Source organism: Dreissena polymorpha, chromosome 2 (genome assembly GCF_020536995.1).
Source record: "Dreissena polymorpha isolate Duluth1 chromosome 2, UMN_Dpol_1.0, whole genome shotgun sequence".
In the NCBI taxonomy this organism is placed as follows: Eukaryota; Metazoa; Mollusca; class Bivalvia; order Myida; family Dreissenidae; genus Dreissena; species Dreissena polymorpha.
In genome coordinates this window covers 96072089-96084781 of record NC_068356.1, presented here as the reverse complement: position 1 = coordinate 96084781, position 12693 = coordinate 96072089, and the positions used below count along the sequence as shown (strand labels likewise).

At 31.8% G+C, this 12693-nt stretch overlaps 1 non-coding gene across 1 annotated transcript; it reads left to right on the top strand.

Annotated features, from left to right (window-relative positions):
• The first annotated feature begins 1107 nt into the window (after positions 1–1107).
• On the top strand, positions 1108–1197 carry Trnaf-aaa (transfer RNA phenylalanine (anticodon AAA)). The gene is given in 2 exon segments: positions 1108–1144; positions 1162–1197. It is a non-coding gene; the product is annotated as a tRNA-Phe (tRNA).
• The last annotated feature ends 11496 nt before the right edge of the window (positions 1198–12693 follow it).

The window sequence follows — 12693 nt, the reverse complement described above, 5'->3', positions numbered from 1 at the left end:
ACTTATACCAGCAGGAGTGCACACCAGAGGCCATGCAAACCGCTACATAGTGTCATTTACCACCGTCAATGCCTACCAGTTTTCCTTTTTCCCAACTGGAATACGCCTCTGGAATGGTCTCTCAGAACAGGTGGTCACTTCCTCGTCCATAGATGTTTTTAAGACTAGGATGGGCGGGCTAATAAATAACTCTGGAGAAATATGTTTTTATCCTGATTATAACCATTGTTCTTCCCTTCACGCGTGTACATAGCTCACAATAATTTAGCGACAATGCCTTAGAGGGGCCCAGCACATTAACCGAGAGATAAATAGATAGTCATAAACATGAAGTGTAAAATACTGGCGTTAATCTTAAGTAAAAAATAACGAGAAATATAAGGCAGTGAGCAATACTTCATTACTCTTGATTTTTTATGTGTGAAAGAGTAACGATATGTTTTGATATAAACGAGTTCATAACATATGTTAACTTCGTATGTAAAGTTTATCTTTTTCTGGTTTTACCGGAAACAAAAATAGTTTAACCAGCCTAATTCACTCGTTTCCGTTGCATTACCGAGAACAAAGATATGAACAACAATACACAACAATTATTGGCGTCGCCCTGTAGGGCGGCGACTAGTATGTAATGCAGTTTTCTTCGCTTATGGGAGAAGAAGTTATTTTACCGATCAATGTATCTTTTTTTGTTTTAAGAATATCTTGCATAGTGGTGATTTTTTGTGTAAATTAGTGTAAATAAGTACTGCATTTGTGCCTATTACATTTATTTCAACATTTATTGCCAATAATGCAAAGCTAATTGTTTTAATTAATAACTGATCCACAACTGATCACAGGGGAAAGACCACAGGGACTGGGCAAACACGCGAAACTTCATGGTTTTGTATAAAAACAAATGATGTTTTGTATAAAAACAAAACATAATCAAAATATATTTATTTGGTGGTTTTTCTAATTTGCTTATTCAGTGGAGAATCAATGTAGCAAGTTTATTGGAAGGCGTAGTGGTACGAAAACGTACATGTATTAGTTTATTAATAGACATATCATAACGATCGCTATACACAACTTCACCAAATAGCAATACATAAGTGAATGTCAGCCGGAATAGCTCAGTTGGGAGAGCGTTAGACTAAAGATGTTTACGCAATAGTCATCTAAAGGCCCCCGGTTCAATCCCGGGTTCCGGCACTAACGGAACAGTTCGGCGGCTGACAATTTTTTCAGTCAGGTAAATAAATATAATAAAGCTTTATTTTATGTAGACATTTTAAAATCCATTAGTGGTTAGTGGACAATATACTTTCCCTACATCTTGGTAAAACAGAATCTATATTGTTTGACTCAAAGCCCAAACTAAGGTCAAATTCTCAGTTAAATGTCTCTTGCAATGATGTGTCAATTACTCCATCAAGTTCTGTTAAGTACCTAGGTGCTGTATTGGACCAGTTCCTGTCTGGTAAAACCATTGCTAGATTTATTATTACAAAGGCAAACTCAAGGTTAAAGTTCCTATACAGAAATAGTAAGTTCTTAACATTGCACACAAGAAAACTCCTTGTCATGTCTCTTATACAGTGCCACTTTGACTATGCCTGCTCTTTTTGGTACCCTGGTCTTATTCAGTCACTTAAAAATAGGCTTCAAACTACACAAAACAAGATGATTAGGTTTGTTCTGAATATGGATAACAGATCACATGTTGGTCAAGAACAGTTTTCACATTTAGGTTGGCTGCCTGTTTCAAAAAGAGTAGAACAGATCATACTTTGTCATGTACATAAGATTAAAAATGGTCTTGCACCAGAGTATATGGTTGAGAATTTTAAGCCAGTGTCTGGCGTACATAATCGTTAGTACTAGGTCTAATATGGTAGCTCAGCCAGAATCCGATCATTTTGCTGAAAATTTTACATTTGAAGACTCTGGTCGTTTTTCCAAACCAAGAGTAGGAAGTTTTGGTTCTAAAACATTTACATATAATGGTATCTGTTTATGGAACAATCTTCCTCAAAAAATCAGGGATGTACCTAAACCTAACAATTTCAAGGGTGCCATCAAGAAACAGTTTTTAGAGTCTTTATAGCTTTTTATAGTATAATTTGTATTATGAATTTTATGTTCTGTTAAAATACTGTGATACATTTTTAAGTCTTATGATCAATAAGATGCAAGGATCTCATAATTATTCTTAAACTTATAGTATGCTACAAAGTGTGTTTATTAACTACATATGCAGTGTGTAACTTTCTTATGCAACTTCTGTGATATTAATGAACATGTGATTATATTTATTCATTCTTAATCAGTAATATACTTTTTTAAACAGTACATATTTGATACATATACATTATTAAATATCTAATACATGACTCTTTCATGGTTACTGCCACCAATAACAAGGACCACAATGAAAATAAGTGAAAATCATTTTTCTCTTGTTTGTGTTATCCTTGGTATTGTGTGTGCATTCCATGGTTTGCTATGTATAATGCTGTGATGATATATTTTATATTGTCTGCATTATGTAGTAACTATGTAATGTTCATATGTTTACCAAATAAAATCAATCAATCAATCAACTACAATTGGACATTTTTATTAAAATTAATGGATGCAACGTGGTGACAACGTTAATAAAAATTTCTTACATCACTTAAATATCTTATAAAAACTACACGTGTTTTTATATTAACAAATACATGCAAACAACACATCTATTATCCATGTATTGTTATGGTTGTCTATCATAGGCCTATCCCTACCACATAGAGAGTGCAAAGCGCGACACGGATTATTGATTGTAACAATGAGTTGTGATAAAGGAAGCAGCCGCTTATCAAGGAGTAGCTGTGTCCCAGCAACCCGTTTCCTTAGAGTCAAGCACTCCTGGGAGTTTTTTTTAAGAAGCACATATAGAGCGCGAAGCGCGACTCGTTTTACTATCAAGGTGGTATGGGCTCTTTAGCATCAATGAGGACCCAACCCAAACTCTATATGAGCAATATCGGACCATAAGTCCAGAATTATGTCTCTTTGAATTTAAAAATAAAAGTGAAAAACTGCTTGGTTAGGTGATTTTGTCAACATTTTTCATCAGATTCTGTCCAAACTTACAGTGTCTTCATATCAATGAGCATTTTTACCTCATTTAAAATGAGAAACATCGGGACAATAAGTCCAGAATTTGTTTCTATTAAATTTGACGAAATAAACAATTTCCACATGTTTAAAAGATTTCACAGCTTTCGTCTGAACTTTTCCAAACTTGTTTAGTGTTTTTATATCAGTATTACTCGAACCCTATTGACAATGATGAATATCGGAGCAATTAATCTATTATGATCTTTTACTGAATTTCAAAGTATCGTGAAATGCAGCTTCTTTATACAATTTACAGTTTTCATTCATTTTTTTTCAAACTTTTACAGTGTGTTCATATCAATGAGTACTCAACCCCAATCGTAAATGAGCAACGTAAGAATAAGTTCAGAATCATCTCCCCTTGAAGTTGAGAAAAATATGAAATAACGCTTACAAGATGAAGCAGATTTTTTAAAATCTACACAATTCTGTTTCATTAAAGTGATATTATGGGCATTTTTCACTGTTGAATTGAGCTGGAAAGAATTAACAGGTAAAAATAGTTAGTTAAAATGTGGTTACTGACCAATTATCTGCAACTCATCATGCTACCAGTTGTTTATACAAATATATTTTATATTCGATATTCTTACGTGACTCACCCAGTCCTGTAATCCGAAATTATCCGTAAAACAAAATTGTTTTTTGTGTCGTATGAACGAATCTGCACTTAAACAAAATTTAGGTTCACATCGTACATGCATGATCAGTTGTCAAACGAAAGTGTGGTTGATTTTCAAATGCATTAGTTTTCTCTTTCCGGGATATAGTTTTAGTATGTTGATGCTGCATTAACACATATAAGTGTATATGAAGTTGAAACACCACAAATAAACAACGGTTGCGATAGACACCTGCTAGATGCCCATAATATCACTTTAATGAAAACTGCACATGGATACCAGTACAAAAAGGAAACCAATGTAAATAAAATGAACTATGAAATATTTGTGGGTTACAACACAAAATCATAGATAATGGTTATTTTGGGGGTTATAACACAACATAATAAATGATGGTTATTTGGGGGTTATAACACAAAAACATTGATAATGGTTATACCAGTATCTTTTTATATTTTGTTTAAAATAATCGGCCAATATATTAATATTTACAGTAGAAAAAAAATCGTTCCATATAATTTCATTGAGTGCCTTTTACACTGAAATTCCCGACGCCCTTCGATCCTTTGCATCAATACTTATCTTGTCAGAGTGTATGCATCAAGAAGTGTTAAATGTATACTGTGATTGATAGTAAACCCTTTAAGATTCTTCGCTAGACGTAATCACGTAATGTATTACCATTAGTTTTCCGCTCTAAACAATAAAGACACGAGTTTGGAGCGTTAAGCTGTACGCGATTAGCCCAGGTTTTATAATAATTGTATGCTTGGTGTTGTTTTGTATAAATGGTCTTCCTCTATATCTAATTGACAACTTTATCGTAATCAACAGTGTACTATGATATATATATAATGAATGCAATAAAGCTACGTATAAATAACTTGAAAAAAAAAAATGTCGAATACAATCGACAATTTTTTTTAAATAATAAATACCAATTTTCTATGTGTCCCGGTGGGGTTCATGCATTACAGTATCAATCATAAGTCTTTTTTTTTAAACGTAGAATGGTTTTTGCACGAAAATGTATGTACCACTTTGGATCTGAGTTTAATCGAACAATAATATGATCCTTAATATGCTTCGCTCTTCTTCTCAATTATCTCTATGAAGTATATGAAGTTTCATGTGAATGCCTTCCATAATAATGAAACTATGCTCCGCAATAAAATCGTGACGGAATAACGTAAGGGGGCGATATCTGTAATAGAATTGTGTTTCCATATACGCATTAATTTATTTGCGGACAATCTATACACTTAGATGATTCGTAATAATAACCGAGTTTTAAAAAATAAATCTCTTTTTTCTCGTGATATCTGAACCACCTGTCTGTGAGAAAGTTTAAATATATCCACAATCAGCACATAGGTTACATATTTGCCGTACAACCATGACGTTCTTCCGGCAATAAATACGCCCCGTTCACGGAAATAGGCGCAGAAACCGACACGGGTAAGCTGCAAAATCTCATAAACAACTTGTAGCTACGTAGCCCGCAGTAAGATAACTCAACTGTTTTACATTTGCGAAGAATTTGATGGTGTTTGCCAAATATTGCATGTTACAAAAAACGTGCATCAGGTATTACGTAAACATCTACAAACAGTTTCTTTGTGTGCGGATTTGCAAATTGCGTATCAAGCAAATGTCGCAAAAGAACTACGATAAAAGTGCCAATAAGATAACAATATCTGGTTCACAACAATAAGTCTACATGCACAATAATATATTTAATACATGATAAATAACAAAAAATGGATACAATTTTCCAAAATATTGGAATTTACAAAGAGTGACACTCAGCTTATATGCATATCACTTATTTTTTTATCAAATTTTCTAATATCAGCAATGCGACAATAATTAAAAATAAATTGGCTATCAGGCTTGTTGACTTTTCTGTTTAAAAAAAGCACTTTCATAAAATTATATGAAAGAGCATTTGAAACCGGTGTATCGATTGATGTAGATTTTTTTTACCTACGATCTATGATTGCTTTGCTTGGACTGGATGGTTAAAGTATTCGTCGTTACTTTATTTTCACAAAATGAACATTGAAGTTCGCTCAGGTTATCATTAATTTCAACGAAACCATGGCAATCAAAAAATCTATTTCCTAGAAACCACATCTGTGTCAAACAAATATCACAGAATCCATTGTTATCAAACTTGCACTAGATGAACGAAAGCTGTCTGAATTACTGTACTCTTTCGATTGTATAATAGTATCAATTAATTCCCCTACAAAGGTTGTACATGTAATTGTTCGATATAGGTCTAAGAAATAAATTGGCTAACGCATTTAATTGTTCGATAATTGTCTTACAAGAAATTGGCTTACGCATCATCTTTAGTAAGACCTTATTAACAAGAATCATCAAAATAATTCAAAGCTTAAAATAAAAATTAAAAATATTATATTTTCTTATATTATTTTTTAAATTCATACATGGGTTGAACATGCAATAAAAATATGAATGTTGTATTTATATATGTATGCATATACCGTAGATGATTGTGTCGTTTATTTGGTTTTAAATTGTGTGATGAAAGAAAATGTAATTATGCATTCACAATTGTCTCGCAATATAGTTAAACACTGCAAATATCAATAAGAGCTCTTTGGCGTTACTTTAAAAGAAATAGCAGTGGAAATCATAACATTGAGATATAAATTGAAATCGAAACGAAATGTTAAAGATGCAATACATGGTGTTCAAATACAATACTGAAACATATGTAGGAGACATAATATCTGATAAGCTTGTGTACTATGTTTGCATACTGTTTACTTGAATGCCATCGAAGCATGGAAACATTATTGCATTTTTGCATATGGTGCAGTTTATAAACGGTTGGAATTTACTCGTTTGTTTATTTTTTATTTATATTGAATGTGTTAATCTAAGTAATTCAATTGCGGGTTACAGTTAATGGCCTCAAATTAATAATTTGTGTGTGTTGTTTTTGTTTTTTAAGTAAATTGCTTTGAGCTCATATGTGTTCGCGTTTGCAAACTTACAGTGTTAAACCGATAATTCGAATTGTTCAATCGTTTTTCGATGTATTTCATCTCTTATTGTATTATATTCAACGTTCGGACCAAGCTATTTATGCTTTTATAACTAGACATTGTAACCAGTAAATAATTATGTGGACCTTTTTTGCTCTGAATGTGTGTTTTATTAAAATCATTTCCTAAAACAAAAATGTTTCATGCTGTAGTGAACGTTTATTTCATATTTAGTATTGTTTTTTTGTCATTTTTAAGTTGCATTCTTTACTTTGTACCTTCCTAGTACGATCTAGATGACAATTGTATATGTCGTTGTGAATTAAACGTTTCTTATAATATACATTTATTATCTTCGGAAAATTAAGATGCAAAAAAACACTTTCAATTTTTTACTTTAAGCAATTTTTGCTTTAAAATTCGAAATTTAAAAGAAAGTGAAAAAGTATGTATTTTTTTTTAAATGAAGAATTTGTATAAATGGTATGACAGGTTTTTTTAATTAATAAACACATTATATATCTGATAAAAAAGAATGAAAATAACACGTTGAATGTTCTGGTTGAAAAACACTGAAACTGTATGTTTTTAATTTCTAATATAAACACCGAAAGACATATGTATCCATGATAAATGTAGCATACTATAATTTTGTGCACGCCGTTATTATTGCATACTTAAACTAGAACAGCACAGTGGTATGCGAGTATTCAAATTATTTATGGAGCTAATTTTCCCAAAACGTGACAAGTACTGTTTGCAATCCTAGAAATCGTCAAATTGTTGGTCGACCGATTTTTGCAAAAGTTATGCCATCGTGTGCAGTTTTCATTCTCCAGTGTAACACTGTTATATTATAAGAGTGATTTACAACCACTTCTCTGGTTACTGCTTGGAAAACTACGCGTTCAGATTTTCTATGCAGGCCGGATAATATACACTAATAGAAGAACAGAGACATTTACAACAACGTCCCCTCTGATAACTGATAACTGATATGCTTACTAAGTGTGAACTCTACAAGAAGGTCGGATAAAGTCTGACGGGTTTTTGATAGGGAATCTGTTGTAAATTAAATTGAAATTATTAACATTTTCGCCATGTATCTCATTTAAAATATCTTAGAAGTACTTTCTTAAATGCATACACTATTTAAAGAACAAGGATGTACACTTAACTAAATATTCGTATCTTTCCTAGTTGTTAAGTATTTTGTTAAGTTAAATTCATGCGAATAGACACGCCCTGCTTTATTTCTAACAAAGTTTAAAGGAAAATTCTTATACACAAAAACGGGATAGTGTTTAACATGTAAACATACATATTTGCTAAACAATTATCATGGCACTTTCATGGTCAAGTATTGTGTTGTGTTAACATCATGTTACTAGACAAGCCCTGATTTATATCTAACAAAGTTTAAAGGAAAATTCTTACACAAAAAACGTGAAAGTGTTTAAAATGTAAACATATACATTTGCTAACAAATTATCATGGATTTTTCATTTTAATATGCAATGCCATTTACATATATTTTTAAGGTTATTTATGAATTATTCATTTTTCTCTAAATAAACGCCTTAATACCACACAAGGCGCATCAGAATAAGTTTAGACAATATGCATATATTTTTATTTTGAAAAAATAGCCTTAAACAGCCTTAAACATGTGTTATTTTCCAGATGAAATAATGATTTTATATTCAATCGCAGCGATATGGAAACGTAACCAGTGTGCTTAATTGGTGTACATAAAAGTAAATTTGATTAAGATAATATTTGTATATTGCATGGAGATCTATTGTTCATATTTTTGATCCAATAAGTTCTCATTTATTGTGTATGTTGATCCACTGTTATATTAATAATTTTACTCATTTATTAAATTCAAACCTCGAAAATCGAAACTTAAAATATAATTGCGTTTCAACTGAAAGATGTTGATTTTATTTTTAAAGGGGCCTTTTCACCGATTTTGGCATGTTTTGAAGTTTATCATAAAAACTTTATATTGATAAATGTAAACATTAGATATAAAAAGCTCCAGTAAAAAATCAAGTATAAAATTTAAAAAGAAAATGAAAAAAAGGTAACCCTCAGCATGGCTCGAACCACTGACCCCTGGAGTCCTTGAGTAAAAAGTCTACAATTAAGACCACTCGGTCATCTTTCCGGATAGAATGCCAGATGTATTTTATACTTTATATAAAACATCTTCGTAGTTTCAAAGAATATAACGACAACAAAAGAACTCTCCGAATTATTAATTCGTTTCGCGTTGCAACGCTTTATAATTTTCGGGTTTATAAATCGTCAAAAGATTACTATAATGGTTATTTTAGAGCATGGTAAATGTTCAGTATTACTGTTTCCTCACAAATATCATAACTAAATCGAAAATTTGCAAATCTGAAACAACATTTCTCAACGTTGTCAATTTACCCAAACGTGAAAAGGCCCCTTTAAATATTTAATTAAATGTGTATAAGAACACGTAAAGATATACAGGACAATGGAATATTGATAATTTTTTACATATATAACATACTTGTTTTGGTTGAGGTGGAAGATACAAATTGTAATAGGTTTTTCATTAATGTGTTTTATTGTAAAATATTTACATCGGTTTTTATTGGTGACCATATTTCAACAAACAAGTCAACATGTAACAGTAAAATTGTTATATAACCTAGCTTAAAGCATTCATTTGATGTAAGCGCGGTAATTTCTCGCGTTTAAGTGTATAGATGATCTAAAAACCAACTGTCAATATATTTTCTGAGACAATCATGTGTTATATAATGGATAAAAAACTTTTGTAAATAGTCCAAACCGTAATTGCTAAATTAAGCTGAAGGCCTTATTTCCACTAATAAATCGTTATTCTCTGAGAATACTTTTTTGGTAATTTTACATACATTGGACTGTGGGAACATGTTTAAATTAAACTATTTACATGTCAAAGAAAGTGTTTAAATACTTTAAAAAACATAATTGACAGGAACAATTCTAAGAAACTATTTAATGTGTATGCACATGTACATGTAAAATGTGTTACGAATCTAGTTCACAGGTACGTCACGCAGTGTATCCGACCTTCTACGATTTCCACAGGCAGATCTAATCAGGGATACCTTTTAAGCATATTTCATATTTAGATGATTGTTATCCCTGCTGATATAATATGATCACCTTCGTTGTGATTAACAAATTTTTAACAGTATGTAACGACTGCTTAGCTTCGACAAAAGGTGAATATGACAGTAGATACATGACTACTAAAGACATATAACTGCAAAAACAAACCGGAAGTCAATATCGTTGTGTCGGCGTTCTCATATATATAAAAAACAGTGACACATGGTCGATCACATATTTATGAAAACAATTATTTATATTATTACCAACGTCATAATATAAATGCTCATTATTTATTGTTTTCTGTTCATCACTTTTTTAAGTTGACTATAGTTCATAGTATTGCCTGGTTTTGAAACGTTATGTAAACATCGTCAAAATTCAAAGAGGCAGAACTTTGCTCAATATTAAAAGCAACAAAAAGGTAAATGATTGTTCCATTCTAGACTTATTGTTCCATTTAATAATTATTAATCAATTAAATTGTTAAGAACACCTTAAAATATGGATACTCCTTAGATGCAGGGGGTAGCTGAGATCTTAGAATATTTCTTCGGTTTTTCAAAATGCAAAAGTCAATAAATGTCAAAAAATATATACTAATGTGATTGATGAGCGTGGAATATGTAGCGGACAGATAGTTGAAAGTTTTTTTTTCCAAAAAGTAATGTAAAATAAAAATTTATTCAAACATATTGCTTTTCACACGGTTTGTTATGAAAACAGATGCGAATTTAAAATATCATCATGGATGTCTTTATATCTATTGCAGTCTGAATGATGAGAAAAATGATTGCTCTCGGCGTCACATGAAATTATTTAAGGCATATGTAATTCTTTGAAATATAATGACAAAACGTAGTTCTGTTCCTTTAAATGTTCATACAAAGATACAAAGATACCAAATTGATGGCCATAACACTAGAAAATCCTGAATGTCTGTATAAATCGTCATGTTTATTAAAACTGGACATCGATTTTCCCTATATAGAAAACAATGTTTACATTTCGGTGAACTCTTGTGCAGAATTTCAACGCGTGCGTTTCCGATTAATGTCTGTCTGTCTGTCTGCCTGTCCGTCCGTCCGTTTGATCTTCCGTCCGTTCGTCTGTCCGTTCGTCCGTCCGTCTATCTGTCAAGTTGTAGTAGTAATAGTAGCAATAGTAGTGGCAGAAGTAGTAGTAGTAGTAGTAATAGAAGATGTGGTAGTAGTAGGAGTAGTAGTAGTAGTAGTAGTAGTAGTAGTAGTAGTAGTAGTAGTAGTAGTAGTAGTAGTAGTAGTAGAAGTAGAAGTAGTAGTAGTAGTAGTAGTAGAAGTAGTAGTAGTAGTAGAAGTAGTAGTAGTAGTAGTAGTAGAAGCAGCAGCAGTAGCAGCAGCAGCAGAAGCAACAGCAGCAGCAGCAGTAGCAGTAGTAGTAGTAATAGTAGTAGTAGTAGTAGTAGTAGTAGTAGTAGTAGAAGTAGTAGTAGTTGAAGTAGTTGTAGTAGTAGTAGTAGTAGTAGTAGTAGTAGTAGTAGTAGTAGTAGTAGTAGTAGTAGTAGTAGTAGTAGTAGTAGTAGTAGTAGTAGTAGTAGTAGTAGTAGTAGTAGTAGTAGTAGTAATAATAGTAGTAGTAGTAGTAGTAGTAGAAGTAGTAGTAGTAGTAGAAGTAGTAGTAGTAGTAGTAGTAGTAGTAGTAGTAGTAGTAGTAGTAGTAGTAGTAGTAGTAGTAGTAGTAGTAGTAGTAGTAGTAGTAGTAGTAGTAGCAGTAGTATGAAAAATTGGACCATGATGTTTTATTCATTCTTATGAATATCTAACAAATAATAACGGTTATTACCATATAATATGGTAATGTCAACGCAATATGTGTATACTGTTGCAATGATTAACATGAATATAAATGACAGAGCTCCAGATAAGAGGCGTATCTGCGTATTTAAAAATCGGCTTAGTACGTAACAAAACGCAATACAAATCTTGGTACATATCGTAAATTAAAGTGCGTAACCGGTTTAAACAATAATCCAGTTGAGTTTTTAGTGTACGTTTACTTTTGAATCCAAAGTAAGTCAAGAAAGACAAGCTTGTAATACAAATGGCGGCCCTTCATGTTTGTGGATCAAAAAGGGTCGTTTTAAGCGACCAGCAGCTCTTGTGGGAATATTTTTAAAGAGAGTCTGTTCATATTATCATTTTAAATTTCTTCTGTTGGCATTTAATAATATAAATAACACATAATAATATTTCTAGATTAAACACGCCATTTACTTTGTCAGTTTTCTATGGAATAACAATAATATCAGGGATTGACATACCCTTTAGACTAAATCCTTATCTGGAGCTCTGTAAATGTACATGAATATAGAATGGTTTTGGATGGAAAAGTAAGAATCATGAAATTATGTTGCAAACAATACGAACCATAATAGGACTTCAAATTATGCGGACTAAAGTGATGAGTTTAGGCTATTCTTCTTACTTTAGGTTAAATGCATTTACAAGTATGCAACAGTATGCCATGTAGTACAGTTAGTTTTAACATCTTTTTTCACATTATTAAAAATACATGTATAACATATTAATAACTTGTTACTTGAAAATGTTTGCGAACCAAGTGTTCGTCTTGTTTTCAATATGAAATACCGCATTTAGATTATTCCACAATGTAGTGGAGATAGGCATGCAAACAGGTAATTAATCGAGAAATTAATGCATGCATTTCACGCGAGTTCTGGATTTCGATCCGTCACAAGCTTTGGGTTAAAAGTAGTTCAGTGT